The sequence below is a fragment of the Pelecanus crispus genome, chromosome 12 (genome assembly GCF_030463565.1).
Source record: "Pelecanus crispus isolate bPelCri1 chromosome 12, bPelCri1.pri, whole genome shotgun sequence".
NCBI classification, from domain to species: Eukaryota; Metazoa; Chordata; class Aves; order Pelecaniformes; family Pelecanidae; genus Pelecanus; species Pelecanus crispus.
Window position 1 is genome coordinate 6319938 of NC_134654.1, and position 16318 is coordinate 6336255.

A 16318-nucleotide genomic window follows, 5' to 3' on the forward strand; every position below is an offset into this window, starting at 1 on the left:
CAGCGTAAACCCTTCAGTGCAGGGCCCGGGGAGCCAAGGGCTGACAAGACCTCATGCCTGGTGCTGGGAGCGGGGCTCGTCCCGCCCAGGGGGCCCCAACCGCGCGTGGGGCCGTGGCGGGGAGCGGCGAAACGCTGCCACATGGGCTCGTGTGCCTTTAAAAGCAGGCGAAGCGGAAGTGATGCTCTCGGGCCCATCTGCGCGGGGCTGCGCGGGGAGCGGGAGACGCGCCCCAGCTGGTGCGAGGCCCTGGCAGCCCCGGGAGCTGCCGTCTGTTGGGGTTTACTGCTGTCTACGTTGGAACACGGCTTGGGAAGGGGGGGGGGGGTTGGTGGCACGGTGCCAGTCCCGGCTCGCCTGGCCTTCTCGTTCCTTTCTCCTCCTCCTCCTCCCCGTTCCCTCCAATGCTTTAAAGTCACATTTCCAGGCCAGACATAGAATTAATCTCTGGGCACTTCACATTGCTGGCAGCGCAAAGCAGGATGTGGGATCTTTTTTTCTCTCTCTCTGCGTCTTGGCTGACTTTTTTACCTCTCGAAGAATTTGGAAGGGCCGTGAGATTCCCCCCACCCCCCCTTGCCTCGGTGCCGTGCAGTTTTTCAGCATGCTGATCACCCTGCTGTGGCTTCACCCTAATAGATTTCATATGCTGACACAGTTGACATCAGTACCAAACTATTTTACATGTGATCTGGTGTATTTCCTGAGGAAATCTGCAAGATATTTATTAAGAACTAATAAAATAAACCTCTCCATGAGCTTTTAGGTAGTTTTCAATTTTTCATGTCTCTCTCGTTTCCTCTTATCAATGAGTTTCTATTTTCTCCCTCCTCTCTGACCATTGCAAAAGGAAACAAAAATAAATGTTTTAAACCGTTCCTGAATGGACACTGGGAATATTTCTGTAGTGATGTATTAGCAAAGTCGTATTTTTAGTGCTGTATTGTCAAGACTAAAAATATCCCGCTGCAGTGCATCCTTTTTATAGGGCTTTGTGTGTGTGCGCGCGTGCGCGTGTGTGCTGAATGTTGTACAAGTTTGCACCAGTGTGTAAAGGTCTGTCTTTGTACTACTGCGGCGTTGCCTCCCCATCGCAGCTGGACTCCATTAGGCCTCGAAAATTAAAGTAATCCTGGTTAAGAAAGGAGAAAAAAAAAAAATTAATCAATCTCGCAGAGCCGCGTTTCCCCAGCTGAGCCTGGATACCTGCGTGGCAGCCCCGCTTTGAAAGCCTCCAACAGCCCGGGCTTGCGTGGGCCGGCAGCGCGCCGTGGGCCGGTGGTTTTGCCGCTGCGTTCCTGCCACGGAGGGTGTTCCCTGCTGCCGGCGCGCGCCGGGCCGAGAGCAGCGGCTCAGCTTTCCCCGCTGCCGTGCGGAGCGGCGGGATTAGGGGCGAGCCGGCTGGGCGGGAGGGCCTGGCTGCAGGTTGCAGTCACCCAGTGGGTTCCTGCTCATTTTTCATGCTCGGAGAGCCCTTCGGGGCCGCGCTGTGCTGGCGGGTGGGAGCGTGTGTGTAGCTGGGAGCAGGCTGGATACTTTGCATTTTTAGAGGAATTTTCTACCTTTCTGCTATTTCCGTCTCCTTCAATTAACTGTGTTTGTAAGGGAGAGAACCAAAGGTGGGAGCTGGCCTGAGAAGCCGCCTCCGCTCCGTCCCCCGCTCGGAGGGCCGCTCCCCCGAGTCGCGATGGGAGGCGGCTCCATCTCTCTGCCGCGCGCGTGATTGATGCAGCCATTTCCAAATATAATTTGGTCGCTGGTTCGCATCCGCAGATACCCGGCGGAGCGCTGCGGCCGTCGCTCTGGCCCCCCGGAACAGCCTTGCGTCACAGGTGGCGGGTGCTGCGACTGACGGGGGACCTGACGGCCAGCCCCGAGAGCCGTGCGCACGGCACGCAGCGTTTTATGAACTGATGTGTCTCACGCTCCAGCCAGGCGCGAGTGCTCCCCCTCCGCCCGCCCCTCCGGCGGCTTGTCTCCTCTGAGTCACTCGCCGCTGTACTCGCGGGTGCCTTGCTTTACTGTCTGCTGCCGTCTGGAGAGCCGCAGCCTTTCAGCTTCCTGTAGAGCAGTTCAGCGAAAGCAGTAATTAGGGCCCGTAAAAATTTATTTTATTAGCGAGAAGTGTTGGTGGGTAATTGGCCATAATTTGAACCCAGCCAGATTGGAGATTAATAATAAAAAAAAAAAAAAAAAATCACAGAGATCTTTTTACCAGAAACGCCAGGGCTGTTACTTGCAAACCCTTCCCGAAGCGGGTGGGACGGGACGGGACGGCGGCTGCTGCGGAGAGGGCGGCCGGCAGCGAGCGCCTGTGCTGTACCCGTCCTTGAGGGTGTTTGACACTGGCATGGGAAGAAAGGAAACCTTGTTTTCCAAGAACTCTGCTCTTTCTCAGCTTGATAAGCATTTAAAATAAAAGCTGCACAATTGGAATTGGCAGAGCATCCTCATTCTTTTGTCTGTCTGTTTATTTTTTTCCCCTCATCCCTCGACATGTGTGCTACAGCCCACGGTTACTACACCCCGCAGAACCACAGGCCTGGAGCTCTGCAGGCGCGCGCCGAGCTCTGCCCGCCCCCAGCCTGGCTCTTTGAAGCCTGGCAGAGCAGCAGAGATCTGTCTCCGTCCCTGGTCGGGCCCTGACCCCGGCAGCCTCCTGATGTCCAGGGCACTGAAGTATTTGACAAGATGTACGTTTTCAGCCCCTTTCGGTTCCCCCTTTGCTCGCAGGGCAGCAAACCCAGGGCTCTGCCTGGAGCTGGAGCGGTGGTTTTGGATCCGGGCTGTGACCGCGCTATACAGACCCGATCGCTTTGGTATTTATAGACTTGGTTAGAATAGCTTGAACGTGGCCAACGCGCCGTGAGCGGGAGCGGTCTGACGGCCGATGCCTGCGTCCTGCGCGCTCATCACGACGGCTGGTGTCAGCGATTGGAGAATTAACCGCTCCACTCAGGGAGTAAGGAAGAGCCAAGCCCCTGCACACATGTCACGCTCGGTTACTGCTGGTTGAATCAGACCAGGGAGTTACTTCAGGTTATTAGTCCTGGTTGTTGCTTTGGTGTAAGGGATGGGGGGGGGTGTTACTTCAGGTTAGTAGTGCTTGTTTTTTGCTTGGCAGCCCGGAACACTTGGAACCTGGTGTAACTGTTTCCCAAAGAATATTTTTGGTTTTAAAACTGAAGGTCAGCAGTTCGCAAGTGCTGTGCTTGCAGCCAACTCTGTGGTTCGCCTTGTGCCACTGGGCCAGCAGCACTTGAAATCCTGATCAATTGATCTGCAACAATATGAAACCACGAAGGGTGACTGCCAGTTAAAACTCCCCGTCTCGCCCCATTTTCCCCACCCAAAGTGTCTTTCTGCCCATATCCACTTTCTTGCTGCCTGTCTCCCTCCCTCCCTTTCGGCTGTGTATTGGAGTTTTTGTCTATCTTTTTCCATCTCTCTGTCTCTTTTCATAACAGTTTTTAATAATGTTTTAGTTAGTTCCAGCCTTTTCCCTCAATGGATCCCATTGGAAAATGCATTTGAAAGGAAACAGTTATACACTTCCCTTCCTTTGAAACTCTGTTGGCACCTTTTCCAGTGCAGTAAACCATACAACATGGATTTTCAAAGTTTCCAAACACAGACATGCTGGCGTTAAATTTATGAAAAAATATTTTATTCGGCTGTATAGTAACTATGAGTCTCTGAGCTGCTGGTCACAGTGAAATCGAAGCTCTCTTTGGAACTGCAACAGGTTTTCAAATCTCTGCAGGAAACGTAGCGGCGCTGGCTGTATGGGAGCCCGCAGCTCCCTCGTGCCCTCCTGGCAGGAGACGGAGCGGCAAATGAAAGGGGTGCTGAGGCACCCCGGGGCTGAGCCAAAACCACTCTCGGGTGCAGCTTTTCCCTGCAGACGGCCCTGCTGGGAACGGTGCAGCAACGGTAGCTGCGGCAAACTTCATGGTCATGCCAATCCTATCTCAAATCACAGGGGAAAAGAGGAATTTGGCATAAAACCGTTATGTCTTACGCTTGTTAATGAATGTAGAAGGTTAAGGCCTTTTAGTTACTGAGTCCCGTGGCGGGGGGGGGCTCAATAGCTGGTGTGAGTGTGCGTGTGCTGCAGGCTGCGCGGGGTTTTGGGACCTGAGGCTCTGGCTACATGTAAGTTGTTGGAGCACTCAGATCATATTTTCTAATATGGGGGCTCAGACGTTAAAGTTCCTGGAATGGTTTCTCTGTGTGCTGCGGGTTTGTGCTTGTGGTCTCAGCCCTTCCAGCAGGGAATTGCTCACTTGACACCTGAGAACCTCCCTTTGCATGGCACCGCTCAGAGCAGATTTTTTTCCGAATTTCCGCAGAAGACCACGACTCCTATTCACCACAAGGGGTCGGGTGGGTGAATCTGGCCATATCCTCGTGAGGGGTTGTTTCTAAACAGAGCGAGCCTCGAAGCCTGTGCTCGGCAGCGCTTCCACGTGCTTGGCGTGTGGTGTAGTGCAGATAAGGCCTCCTGTGATAGACGAGATGATGACGTGACAAAACAATCTGGCCTCAATTTTCTTGTTGTCCTTTTGCTTGTAAAATTCTTTTCCCTTCACATGGGAGTTTTCCAGAGAAGTCACTGATTAAGTGTTATCATCATGCTCAGTGCCGCATGGAGCGTAGGAAGAGCTAGAAGGTTCAGGTCAAACTAATTGGGTCGTGTAAACTCACTGACTTCTGTCTTAAAGCATCTCGGGTTTGGATGCCTTTCTACATGGTATCTCTAATGCGTACAGATGCGGAACTGAGCGTAAGGAAAATAACAGGTTTTCTAGTTTTTTGACTGTTCACCTTGAGATGCAGGTGATGGAGTTCTAAAAACATAGTCCTTCTGCAACTGCATTTGTTCCGATTCAAAGCAGAGTTGCCCAGCACCTGCAAATTTCATCCCTGCTGCATCACCGTGGCCAGCCAACAAGCGAGGGATGCACAAACACTGACCACATGCATTGAAACTGGTTAAGGTGACTTCTGGATCGCCCTGGAAGTTCAGGACCAAGGCAAAGACAGAATCGAGTTCTCCAGTATAGCGCTAAGCCATCTTAATCCCCAAAACATTACCGTGTCCTGCAGCCCTCAGTCTTGCTAAACACGTGTGCATTTCAGCACAAAAGAAAGTGGTTCTGCAGGAGGGTCCCTACTGATCATTTATTTTCTGTGTCGACTGAAAATGGCAGCTTGAGGGGGGACAAAGTGATATGTCATTAGGACTACCTTTTAATGTGTACGTGTGATGCAGTTAACTTGAAGTTGCATAGATGACTCTAAAGCTGGTGTTCCTAACCTTTGAGTGCTTGACTTTGTCTTCATGTAATGGTTTTTGTATGTGTAATTCCCATCGTTCTTAGAAAAGCGAGCTCCCCTGTGGAACCGGACTGACCTCATCTGGGATCCTCAGCTGGCGCGTAAATCTAGATTCACCACACGAGGCTCTGCCACGGCAGGAGCGCTGGACATGCAGGGCTGTTACGCTCCGTGCGTACCAGGCGCTGGGGGTGAGCAGCCACTCATGGTGCCAGCAAAGCAGCGTGGGGGCCTGGAGAACGGGCTGCGGCCGGGCTGCTACGCTATCACCTCGCTTGTGTTGCTTTCGCCCTCTTTTCTACCTGCCTTTCCCTCTCCGTTGTCTTGCCTGCTTTCATTTCCTCGTCCCTGATGCAAGCAGATGAACCAGCTGCTGCTTCGGTTGCAGTGGCACGTGAGAGCTGTCTGATAGTGAGCACTCAGATTTCCATAGGCCCCCGCCTCGGCAAAGCAGGGGGCGATGGAGGTGGCAGAAGGCACGCTCAGACCCCACCGCCGTCCCCTGCCAAACTTCTGGTTCCTGCTCTGAAGTGTGAAGGTGCTAGGGATTTCGCTGAAATGGTCAAAAGAATTTTTAACTTGAGAAGAACAATATATTTTCCCTAACCTCATTCTGGCAAATGGCTGAACCTTTGTAGATGAAATTTTCCCAATAAATTTAGCTCGAAGAAAGCTTTTGGCATGAAGGATTGCAGCCTAAATGGTTAAAGTTTGGCAAAGTTGTTAGGAACTAAAACCAGGGTCTTATAATGGAAAGTGTTAGGTAAGCTTCACTGTAGGCACAGCGGCTGGGCTGTGCCCCTCTCGGAGGGGTGTCCTGGTGCTGGGGGTGCCACTGGCATCAGCTGGGGAGGTTGGGGAGACTGAGCAGGCGCTGGAGGTGGCGGGGGGCTGGAGCAGGAGGCGAGGAGGCAGTTCAGGCCTGCAGGCATCCGATGAGGACCCTGGGATTTGCTGCCTCCCTGGAGTTGGGGGGGGGGGGGGCATGGGTTTCACTTTACGTTTTGGCATTTGCTTTGCAAACTGACACACTGGCGCTCTGGTCCCTCAGGAAGCTGTAAAAAGAAGAGCAGCAAACGAGTGAATGTGTTGAAACGGAAGCTCCGCACTTCACTGTTCCTGCCCCATCAAAGGCTGCTTTCTCCGAATGTGCCTGTCTGCAGGCGCTCTCTCTCATTAACTTTTAGTCCAGGCTTGAAGCGCTCACCAAGGTTCACACCAGAGGAGGCATGTTCCAGGCTGTCTGTTTGCATTTGCTGCCAAAGACATGCCCACCTCCAGCACGGGGAGGAGGGGGGTGGAAAAGGCTGCCGTTTATTTGCTGCGATTGTCCTGGTAAAACTTCAGTCGGGGCTGGAGTAAATCTCTTGGGAAGCCCTGTTCACACCTCCTCCCCCGTTGTAAATAACATCTGACACAATTATGGTTGGGCGCATGCAGCTCCTGGGTGGGATGCTAGTAGCAGCTTGCCATGCCTGCTGCGTAGCGCCGAGCCGGGCTCCCATGGCAGCGTGCTCCCCCGAGCACATGTGCTGAGGAGCCTGCTTTCCTTGCTGGCCCTTTTGGGGTAGAGGTTCAGGGCTCTGGCTGTGCAGCTGGCTTCTTCAGGAAGGGATGAAAGATCTGTGCAGATGGAGGGTAGGCCGTCAGGGGTTTTCTTGTATCAGGCTGCATCGTCCTGCCTCGCTGCAGTGCCCCTAAACGCCTCTTTACGTTTCCATCATCCATGGTTTTTCTTCTTTTGGTGCAGTGTTCCCTGTTCTGTCCAGATGCCCTCTGCATGTACCGAGCCCTGCTCGCCTTTGGGCCCTTTCAGCCACTTCAGTCCCATCCTGTTTGTGCATCCTATAGCAAATATTCCCTCCGCAGCCAGAGACAGCTGGTGCCAGGCTGGTCAGGAGCTATATACATGCTGATGAGCTGTCTTGCCATCTTGGAGGGACATACTTTCTTATAAGCTAGCCAGGAGTTATGTACATTTGGGTTTGCCAGCCTTTTAGCTGCCAGACAGGTCAAATTTGTGTTGCTGTCAGTTGTTGGCAGCAGAACTAGCAGCTCCGGGGATCGTGCAAGAGCCTTGAGGCTCGTGAAGATTTTGCTGTGCCTGTGTCATAAGTCCTAGCGTCAGCCGCTCGGAGCGGCTCTGGTGAAGGCAGTGCTGAGGAGTAGTAGTTTCTCTGGCATTTCTCCAGGCTTTGCCAGTGTGGGTGAGACTGTAGGTGTCTTTGCCCCAGCTCTGCCAGTCTGTCTGCTAGGAGCGTCTCACTATAAATGTCACTGGCGAAAGCTGGGTTTTACGTGGCTCCCCGAGCAGGAGGAGTGTTTCTGACACTGTGTGGGGTGCTGCACATCCAAAACTGACTCCTGCAACCTCGCTGAGGCCAGGGGTGCAGAGCAGGATCCTGGCCCTGCCAGCTGGGTCAGGCATCCCAAGCGTGGAGGGAGAGCGCCGAGTGCTGCTTAGTGCAAGTGGAAATGGCTTCAGTCTGTGTTTTGACTGATGGGTCTTTTCAGGAAATTTCTGAGAATAACATTTCTAAAAATGGCTGCTTCTTTCCACTGATATTTCCTGGAAAAGGCTGCAGTTAATTTTAAACCACTGTCCTTTTCCCTTTTCAAGTGGAAATGGCTCTGTGCTTGTCCTCAAGGCTAATGTCATTCTTTCTGTCCTAGCCCCAGTTGCACGGTGGAGGGGGACAGTGTGCCACTGCCCTGGCCTCCTTTTGCAGGACCCGTTGGTCTTCCAGGGCTGCAGAAATTGGGGTGTTGGGGGCACACTGTGCACATGTCTGCTTTCCCCGTGGAAACGAATAACCGTCTCTCCCTGAGTCACTTCACGATGATGTTCTTTTGTCAGTGACTCCTGGCCGGTCCCGAGTATACAAGAAACCTGTCTCTAAAGTCATTCCCTTGCCCAGCCTAAAGCTCTGTTCACCGGGGTCAGGAAGGATATACTGAGCTGGTTATCGCACCCCAGGTGCAAGGATCCAGCGCTGCGCATGGATCCTGGGCTTGGGGACGGTCAGAGCCAGAGGTGAGCTCCCGGATCAGCCAGAGCTGTCCTGGGCAGGCAGTCCCTTCGTGTCGGGCAGAGCACGGCTTCCCCCTTGGCTCTCGGGCAGGCTTGCTGCTTCGGGTGGGAATATGTCATTAATTTTTATACCTTCCCCTGTAAACCATCGACCCTTTTTATGATGTCATGAGGGATTCCTTAATTTTGCAGCTGCTTCCTGGTTACGTCAGAGAAGAGCCTCCCGTCCTAGAGCCCAGCGCTGCAGTCCAGAACGGCTGGAAACAAATGAAGTGTTGAATATCTAATGGCTTCCACAGGGAGAGCTGCTCCATCCTCCCCAGGCCCCCGGCATTCCTCACCTCCTAGGCCTCCCTCCCTGCCTCCCTCCCTCGGACAAGATGGGGTTTCAGCACGGAGCAGAGGGAGCCGTGGGCTCCTGGGCGGCCCCGGCTGCTTTGGGAACACGTGCAGCGAGTTCTCCTGTGCTGCTGCGTGTCTGGGCACTGCGGCTGGGAACCCCCTGGGGCCTTCCTGCCTCTCCACGGGGAGAGGTCTGTACGGGGAGGTGGATTGGGCGCATCCAGGTTATTACTGCAATCCAAAGGTCGCTTTGGGAGGGATTCAGCCCTGTGTGCTGCAGGTGGTGGTGTTCAGATCGGCCGCAGGGCTGTGCCGGGAGGGCTGGGGCTGCCGTTGTGTCGGCTGCCTGCAAGTTCAGAGTCAGGGAGCATCTTTCCGGGAAAGCTGCCCATCGTTCCCAGGCTCTTTGCAGGGTATTAGCCAGGGCTGAGCGAGTGCCTCCAGGTTCCCAGGCTTTTCTGGGGGCAGATGAGTGCGTGTGTGACTCGCTGTTTCCCAGTGGAGAGCTGGGAGTGCCCGTGACTCACAGATCCTCTGTGAGGGGGTGTCGGGCAAATGCCCCGCAGCTGTGAGCATCCCCCTTGCTTTGCTGCTTTATATTCCCGTCGGTTGTGTGCAGCCTCCACCTCAGGCAGGCGGCGGTGGGACCAGCTGCCTGGACCAGCAGCACGGCTCTCCCTACACCGCTTCCTGCGGACAGTCCCATCCCAGTGAGCTGCCCCATAGCCCTGCCAATGCTGTGTCTGGCGGAGGGTGACTCACGGAGAAAACACTCTTGTGTCTGAGCGATAAGAGAGCAAACCAATTGCCTTCAGGTGGTGTCAGCTTGGAGGTGACCAGCCTCTGTCTTCTTCCCTGCAGGGCAGCAGCCGGCTGGTGAATCAGTTGTCTGCGCCGCCGAGCTGCTGACACATCAGCCGGGTGCCTTAGGCACGGCTCGCCCGCAGCCCCGCGCTCACCGAGCTCCTCCACCTCCTGCGTCCCCTGGCCAGCCCATTATGTCATCCTGGGGATTGTGTCCGGAGACCCGTTCATGTGTTTGATTGCCTTCGCGTATGGTCCTTTACCGTGTCACCGGGGAAGGTGGGTTCAGCTGTTGCTCCCCGGGAGCAAAGCACATCCGTGCTGCTCTCCCTGCCTGTGCTGAGGCCACCTGCTGCCAGCGCCGCTGCCTGGAGCCGCAGCTCAGGTTAGGACGGAGAGGCCAGCGTGGAAACTGTCGCTGGAGCCCTCCTGACCCTTGGCTAGAGCATTCCGGTTGCCTGAATCAAAGGAATCTGGTCTCCTTCAAGACTCTAACGCTTGTTGGCTGGTGTTGTTTTAACTGCAAAAGATTCAGCATATTCCTTGTGTTGTGTTAGCTGGGATGGATGTAGGAGCATGTCTGCTGCTTGCTTGCGAGCTCGGGGGTTGCTGTGGCTCTCTTCCACCGCTGCCTAGAGCACGCTCGGAGCAGAGCAGCTGGGAGCCCTCATTTCCAGCCCCCCTGCCCCATCCCCACAAGCACCCCCCTGGCTGAGGCCACGTGGCCTGCGCTCACTCTGCCCTGATTATCCCTCGCAGGATTTCCTTCGGCACATGGCACTTGAGCGGCCGCGAGAAACTTCCTCCAGCAAATCCCCCTCCTCGGAGGCGGCTGTCCCTTGCATCGCCTGCTCTTTTCCCATTCCCATTTCCTGTGGCTGGTTGCGTTGCCCTAATAGAGGTTTGGCATTGCTGTTTTTGCACACCCTAGTGGGAGAGGGGATGTGTTTATCACTTTTCCTGGAGATTATCTGTTTAAGCACTCTCTGACAGTTACAATAACAAGGGCAGCGCGTTGTGTTTCCCAGCAAAAGGACACTCGCTGCTGAAAGATGTATAGCACTAATTAGAAATACATAACATCCGGCCACATGGCAGCCTTCTCCCGGCCGCTCCATTTCCTGAGCTCAGACGACTTTGACGACAGTTGGTTTATGTTTTCTATGAATATAATGTTCTCAGAGAAACACAAATTTCTCCCCATTAGAAAAGTCCCCATTCTCTCCGTCTCTCTCTCCCCCCTCCCCACGCACTCTTTCCCCTGCGAAGCAGGTAGATTTATGACTGCAGAAAGCCTGGGTCGGGTCCTGCTGCCAGCTGGGTCGGAGCAAGGCTCGCAGCCCCTGCGTGGACGCAGCTGAGAGCCCAGGTAGACGCTCGCAGAGGGCGCTGCGGCAGCCGCGCTGGCCCACCCATCCCGCTCTCCGGGCTCTCCGCAAAGGAAACTGCCTCCTGGTAGAAAAACAGCGCTCTTCGTGCAGACCAGTACCCAGCTGGAGAAAAAAACTCTCTTTCCTACATGCGAAGAAACAGGAGGACTCTTCTACAGCTCGGAGGGTTTTCGTGATCTTCGGAAAAACCACCCATCCCTGCTTCCCAGTTGCTTTTTCTTTGTGCTCGCAGTCTGATGCTCAACAGCTCCCATTTTTTCCATCCCATCCCCTCTCCCTCCTCTCGCTCTTGGGCTCTGCTTCAGAGCAGATAGCCTGGGCGCCAGTTAGAGGAGTCTGGGTCCAATCTCCAGCTCACAGGAAGCAGCAGTGACTAGTACAAGGACATTTTTTCGGAAGTCCCCATGTGCTGGATGGGAGCGGGGCAGTTGTTCTGCTGAGTGTAACGCAGGTTAGGTGTAAGGGCGGTTAGATGTTAGGGAGGTAAGAAGATGGAGCATGCTCAGGGAGGTGAAATCTTAGAAGGTTTTAGCTGCTGAAATGAATTCCTATTGAATATGGAAAAACTGGTGTATTTCAGATGTTTATAGCTTGGCCAAGTGTGGACAGATTTCTAGTAGGACGGGAAAACTCTCTGTTAAAAAGGTTATTCTGCAGCAAAATCTCAGATCCCCTTTCCAGGATTTGCAGTTGCTAGATTAGCTCAAGGAAAAGGTTGTAAGTGTTTTTTCTAACAGGGGTAAGCCACTATCTTGTTTCCTAGCCTCATTCTCACAAGTAGCCGAACTGTTTTGGCTAAAGATTTCCGGAAGAATTTGGGCTGAGACAGGCACCCAGCATGGAAACTTCAACTCCGATAGTTAAAGTCTGAGCCAACTGGAAAAAGGGTCTTATGAGTGGCTAGTGTCAGGCAGGCTTAACAACAAGGTGCTCAAAACCCTGCCTGCAAAAAAGACTGTCCGGTCTCATGTCCCACTGGCCGGTCCAGCATCTGGAGCCCTAACCTCCGCGGGGGCTTTGCAGAGGGCTGCAGGGCTCTTGCTTATTTTTCTGGTGCAGAAATACAAATCTTCAAGGCAAATTCAGCCTATGAAGTGTGGGGTAATGCAGATTACCCAGGCTGATGGTTCAGGCTGCAAAGTGTTTGATGACATTCCTGCTTTAAAACACTCTGCCTGCTCCTTTCTAGCCCTGTGCAGCGTTGCACGTACCTCAGAGTTTTGCTGGCATAGCTCTTGTGGGGCTACAAGTGACTGAGAAACAGATCCAGCTTGAGAAAGCTCCCAGAAGGTGGGCTTTTAGGCCGGCTCAGCTTCCTGCCGTGACTGCAGCATGGCTCCACGGGCCGTGTGTCGGTACAGCGGGTGGTGGTGCAGCATGCGGCGAGGGTACGGTGTTACCCTGAGTCAGTCTTGGCTGAAAATGCTGCGCGTCCTGAAGTCCTGACCTTAAGCTGTGGTTTAACAAGCAGTTATTTAGGTAGCGGTGCCAGCTTTACCACCCTCTTCTCCCCCCACACAGCACCTTTGATGGCGATGGCATAGCTGAAAGGTGACATTTCTAACCCCGATGAGCTGCATGATCTGGTTCACAGGGTGACTGCGCAGGCGAGAGCCGAGAGGTGACGTGGTGACAGGAGCTGTTTAACTGATACTGGCATTAACAGGGACGTTTGCCTGGTTGCAAGGGGAGAAGGTGGAGGGGGAATGTGTTGTGGTTGTTGGTGCACAACCTGGTGTTGTGCTGGATGATTTCCTGCGGAGCGTCACTGCTGCGGCTGCTGGTGGCACAGGGGAGCCACATCTCTCACCACCTCGGGGCCCGTGACCTCCTGGCAGCTTCTTTTGCATGTGATTTCTGCCCGTAGTCTGCCTGACCACCTCCGAACCGTGCCCCGGCTGCACGGTGTGGCTAGGTGCGAGTACGGGAGGGTTATCTGATTACAGCCTGATTTGGGGTTTCAGGGGAGGAAGTGGAGTGTGGGTTTGTGGCAGCTTTAGCTGATGGGATGCCATCAATGCCACCTGAAAACGTCTCTGGCACCAAGCTTTTGGTGACTGCCTGTGGGGCTAGGATGCGGGATTTCCTGTGGACCTGCCGCTGTAGTTCTGCTTCTCCTGAACCCGCTGTGGATCTGGGGAAACAGATCTGGAAATTACAGGGTTTGTCCTGACCTGGGCAGTCAGTTCTCTCTTGTTGGTCTGTAGCGGCTGGTGTCCCCAGGTTATACTAGTGCTGTTCAACTGCAGGGACAGGAATCACCTACGTGTCACTGCAGCCTCCACGAACATCTCTTTCCTTGAAGTTTGTGTCTTAAGGCATTGTGCATTACCAGCAGCACAGACCATTGCTCAGTTCAGAGGTAATGATGCCCTATGGGCTCCAGAGCAGATTTGTTGCTCCAATCCCCCTTGCAGCATATCTTTTACAAAGTATTTTTCTCTTAGTACCAGGGTAGGCTCAGACACTGCATGCTGTGGGCAAGAGACCTTGCTGTGGGTGTGGTGAGCTCGTTGCCTTACTGCCCATCACTCAAAACGCAAGTTTCTATCAAAACACCCCCGTTTCATGAGTGCTCTGCCCTTTGATTGTACCCTCACCTTGACTGTTCTATGGCGGGGGCAGCCGGGGGTAGCCTGGGGTCTGCCACCCCACAGCCTCCGCCTCACGCAGTTGTGACCGCCGGCTCCGAGCTCCCAGCTCACTGAAAGCCCGGGCTCCCTGCCTCCCGAGGAGAGTGGTGAAAAGGCACAAAAGAGAAAGTTTCTCCTGATTTATGATGCTTTCCTCTTTTGTCCTACAATTAAGCTCTTAAGAGCCTTTGCTGGCAGGGCTGGGAGCTGGAGTGCTGGTTTATGTTCAGGGGTCTTGAACAAACACCCACCTGGACGCTTGTCCTTCCCTGCCAGGTTGTTGGGCTGTGGGAGCCTCCTTGAAATGAGGCTGACAAGCTTGGCCAGGGAATGAACTTTCAGGACCGAGCGGGTTTTGTGTAATTTAATGATGAGATGACAACGCCCACAGTAGCTGAGCTGGAGCTGTGCGGAAACGACCCTTGAATTTGGGTGTCCTGTTCCTCTTACCTGCACAGTGGGCAGCTTCACAGGCTGTCCAGGGGCTGAGCATCATTGCGGTGTGTCAAAGCACCGTGGCTTTGTGCAAACTGTGTGAACTGGTGGGCACATGGTTCACGTCTGTAGCAATATGAGATGTTTGATGGAGCTGTGGCCGTAGTGCTCAGCTTGAGCGAGCGGGTCGCGGATGGCTGTACTTGCGACAGCTCACGTGCCAGAAATGTTTTTACTCTCTTTTGGGTGTTTAATGTTTTATGGGGAACTTGTAGCCTGCGAGAAGAGCTGCCAGTGGGAAGGGCTGAGGCCTTGGTACCAAGGCTGGCCATGACCACCACAGAGCACTGCTCCAGCACTTGGAGCCGATCTCTGAAATACATCAGGACCATGCACTGCTCGTGACCCTCAGCATCACGAAAGCCTTTTAACCTTTGCCTTTTTTGGAGGGGGAGGACTTAGCTATTGTACCAGCCCAGTTTGGGGGTGACTGCGAATCTGGCTTGAGCAGAGTCCCGGGGGTGCTGCCCACCCAAAGTGTGGGGGTGCTTTCTGGGACTTACCATACTCAGGTGTGGCGGCGCGATGGCCGTGATCTTGCTGTGTGCCCATTTAAGACAAGAAGTGAAAGTCCAGCATCTCACCCGAGTGCGGGAAGAGGGAGCACGGGGAAGACGATTGTAATTTCTTGAACTGGACTGTGGCCAGATCACTGGGACTAACACTCTTAATTGTGGGAAAGGCTTTGTGAAAGAGATTTACTGTCCCAGAGTGGTCACATCTTTAGTTTTATGTTTCCTCCAAAAGTTGACAGCCCCTGCAGTATGGCAATTCCTACCATTGCTCTGCGGCACCGGCTCAGCCCTGGCTCCGGGAGCAGAGCACCCTCGTTCGGCTACCAGGTGCCTCTGGTGCCACCCTGGGTTACCCTCAGTGGTCTCCCTACTGGGTGCTGAAATAATTGGCAGATGTAAGAGCTGGCCAAATCAGGCTTACAGATCTTCCTCCTATTTTTTCTCCTGTATTTTCTAGGTGTACTTTAGTCTTTTTCTAGTTGTTTTTAACCTCCCACCCCATTGCACTTAAAAACCCAATATTTGTTCTTTGCACCTTGGGTGTTTTGCTAGCCCCGGCCGGAATGGGGTCTCAGTGTATTGCTTTAATCCTCTTGCCCTTTCCTCAAAATCCCTGGTCTGCCACATCAGGGGAGTTCAGCTTCCAGCACCTTCTCCTTGCCTGCATGCAGCTGATGCTCATGTCTGCGGCAGAGGTGGCTGGAAGCCGGGGTGCTGCGGGGGCTCTCCCTCCCCATCCCAGCGCTGGGGCTCTGCTCACACGGGCACTGGTTTGGAGTCAGTACCTGCATATTTGTGTTCACTGCACAAATCCTTTGCCTGGCTTGCGGCAGCTTTTCTCACAGCGGCTGCCTGTCTGCTGGGTGAGGGCTGGAAGACCTGGTCCTGCAGCAGGCGATGCGCAAGCTGGCAAGGTGCTGCGGCAGAGCAGCCTGCGCAGAGCAAATGGCACAGGCTGGTAGGAGACCCCCGAGCGGTGCGGGTGCATCCCATCCCGCTGGGCAGCAGCTCTGCTCCCCGCCGCAGCACTTTTCCCTGCTTCCCTGCAGGCAAGCTCCCGGCCAGCCGCTCTCCCCCACACCTCAAAGGAGGATGTGAATTGGGGGCAGAGGCGATTCGGGGGGCAGAGGGGATTCAGAGGGCGGAGGCTTCCCATAAGGCTTAAAAATCTTCTGCGAGCAGGCAGCGCGGTGCCTGAGCGAGCACGGGCAGCCTGGCATGCCCCACGGTGCTCTCAGCCTCGCTAAATGTAACCCACGCCCAGCTCCAGCCAGTTCCCTCGAGCCAGCTCCCTGCTGCTCTCAGCAGCCTCAGAAGTGGTTTCTGGCTGGGTGTAGATGTGCTGGGGGGATTTGCTCTCGCTCTGAGCCGGCTCTGGAAGAGCTGTGGTCATGTGGCATCTACTTGAGTAACAGCTTCAATTAAGCTCTCTTGACAAGCTGTTGTGTGACTGGTGAACTAATGGGAGGAGCCCCCTCCTCAGCTGCTGAGGTTAAAACTCCAGCAGGGACAAAGATCAAACATGCAGCTAATTACCCTTTTAACACTTAAACATATCCCCCTCCTTCAGGGGAAGGCATCAGCTCCAAGCAGCAGCTTCTGTGCTAGGAGCCCTGAGTGCCGGCTCGGGCTGGGCTGGCTCAGCACGTGAGGTGGGGTCGGACATGATGTGGGCAGTGTGACTGCAGCCTCTTCCCACTCCAGAGCGGCTACTCACCACCTTTTTTTTCCTCGCTATGTGGAGCAATTGGGTCCAGGACAGGTGTG

At 54.2% G+C, this 16318-nt stretch overlaps 1 protein-coding gene across 3 annotated transcripts in view; it reads left to right on the forward strand.

Annotated features, from left to right (window-relative positions):
- The window catches only part of SMG6 (SMG6 nonsense mediated mRNA decay factor), a 114586-nt gene that overhangs the window by 39397 nt on the left and 58871 nt on the right, over positions 1-16318 (forward strand). The gene's annotated exons all lie outside the window — the stretch shown is intronic.